This window comes from Pipistrellus kuhlii, unplaced genomic scaffold (genome assembly GCF_014108245.1).
Source record: "Pipistrellus kuhlii isolate mPipKuh1 unplaced genomic scaffold, mPipKuh1.p scaffold_m20_p_23, whole genome shotgun sequence".
Taxonomy (NCBI): Eukaryota; Metazoa; Chordata; class Mammalia; order Chiroptera; family Vespertilionidae; genus Pipistrellus; species Pipistrellus kuhlii.
This window is the reverse complement of record NW_023425522.1, coordinates 12286009-12288591: the sequence shown is the minus strand read 5'-3', so window position 1 is coordinate 12288591 and position 2583 is coordinate 12286009.

Here is a 2583-nt window from a genome sequence, read left to right as displayed (position 1 = left end):
CTCCAAATGTGAATCCTCTGGCACCTCACCTTGCCACTTTGTCCAAGACACAGCCCCGTATCTCCCCCAATCCTGGCTTCTTCTTGAGTTTCTGTTTCCATCTGGGAGCCAGAAACTTGGGAGTTGCTGTAGGGCTTACCCCTTTCCCGCCTAACCAGTCCATCACCAAGCCCTGCCCATGCTGCCTCTTAAGTGGCCCTGGAACCCAGCCACTTCTCCCCACCTCTCTGCCCCTCCCTCAACACAGGCCACCATGGCTCTGCACCTACCTGGATTGCTGCAAGCAGCATCCTCATTAGCCTCCCATCCCCGTCCAGTCTTACTGCCCCATCCCAGGAGCCTTTCTCTACCTGGCAGCCAGAGACCTCTCAGAAACACAAACCCAGCTCGTCAGCTCCCGCTTAGGAATTGTCCATGGCTCACCAATATCCCAATAGGTTCAACCAAGCGCTCCATGACCTGTCCTAACCATCTGCCTACCTCATTTCAATACCCCTCTGTCTGGAACCCTTCCCTCTGACCTCCTCACCACCCAGGGCCCAGTGTGGGTTACCAGCCCCTGCGAGGGACTTCCTTGTATGAGCATCTGTTTATCTGCCTGTTCCCCATTTGGACTGGGAGCTTCATGGGGGGGGGGGGGGGGGCTGTGCCTGATTCAGGCAGCACTCAAAAGATGTTTGTTAAGTGCATAACTAATTAGGTATGATAATTAGGGGGAGGGATGTGTGGGTTTGGAGTTCAGGAAAGAGGGTTGGGCCAGCAGACAGTTTTGGAAGTTGTCCAAAAGGATCCATAGCTGTAAGTAAAGCAATGGGAAAAGGTGAGATAACACAGAGCAAATAAAGCAAGGTCCAAGGACAGAATATTCACTTAAATATATATATATATATATATATATATATATATATATATATATATATATAATTTTAGAGAGGAAGGGAGAGGGAGAGATAGAAACATCAGCGATGAGAATCACTGATCAGCTGCCTCGTGCATGCCATCTACTGGGGATCAAGCCCGCAGCCCAGCCATGTACCCTTGACCGGAATCAAATCAGTCCGCAGGCTGACTCTCTATCCACTGAGCCAAACCAGCGAGGGCCAGAACATTCAATTTGAAGGAGGAAAGATTTCTGAACGAGTTTTGACTTAGGGAACAGACATCCCACAGAAGAACCTCAGGGAAGACAGTCCTGAGCTGGTAAGTCCGATGTGCTCCACAGGCTTCCAGACGTGGCTCCTTCCACTCACTGCTCCAGCAGCCTCTGGGCATGACACTCGTCTTCATGGCTCAGGATGGTGGCTAGAGCTCCAGCCATCACACGTATGTTCCAGGCAGTGGGATGAAGACAAGGATGAGGAAGAAGAGGGTAAAGGGTTTGCACCAGCTGCTTTTCAGAAAAGTTCCCAGAAGGTGTCACTTGACACTTTCATATTTATTTCATTAGCTGAAACTTAGTTACACCAGACCCAGCTGCAAGAGGAGGTTGGGAAATGCAGCTTTCATTCTAGGCAGCCACATAATCTCCAGATCCGTGCTGTATCCCTGTAGAGAGAACAGATATCTGGGGACAACTAGGCGATTCCACTATTGAAAGAGAAGATAGGGCATTACTAGTGTGCCAGGCTCTGTGCTAGGCACGTTCACATCTTATCTTATCCCAACCTGAGTAAGGGCTATTATTGTCCCTGACACACACACACAAGAGGAGGCTCAGAGTGTTAAGCAACCTGCCCAAGGGCACACAGTGACCCAGGCCAGAGCTGCAGTTGAAACCTGTACTTACCCTGCACGCCAAGCTTACTGGAAAGTCAGGAGAGGGTGAGTCCTAGGAGCTGCTGGAAGGAAATCTTTCGATAAAGGAGGACTTGCTCAACAGTATCAGAGGCAGACAGGCCAAGCAGGAGACAGCCAAGTGTCTACTTGGATTTGGCAACAAAGGTGCTGCTGGTAACTTGGCAAGGGCATCTCCGAGAAGTGGGGGCGGGGACTGGAGGCCAACCGCGGAGGGTGGGACAGGGGAAACTGGTCTTTCTGGAAAGGTAGCAGTGAAGGGGCAGGCAGAGCTAGCTGCAGGGGAACATGGGCCATGGGAGGGAGGAGGCACAAGAGGGGAGCAAGTGCAGGAGTGAGAGGGGAGAGGGGGCCTCTGCTGGGAGGTCTCTGGATTGGGTTGGGTTCAAAGTTGGAATCCTCTACTCATCTGGGAGGGAAGGGGGCAGGGGGTGCAGAAGCAGGGAGGGCTGGAGAAGGAAGAGAGGAAAGAAGAGCGAGTTCCTGTGTTACAAACTCTGACGTATGGTCCCTGGCTGGGGAAGAGAGCAGAAGGCCAATCGGCTAGCCTGTCCAATGTGGTAGCCACTAGCCATGTGTGGTGATTTCAATTCATTAAAAGTGGATAAAATAAAACATTCCGTTCCTTGGTTGCACTGGCCACATTTTAAGTCCTCAATGGCCACATGGGTTGGTGACCACTGTATTGGCCTGTTGGACGGCACGGATCTAGACAAAGCATGGTGATGGGGTCCCCAGAGACCCTGCGTGGTTCCAAGTTCAGACTAGTGGCCATGCCCACAGCAGGGC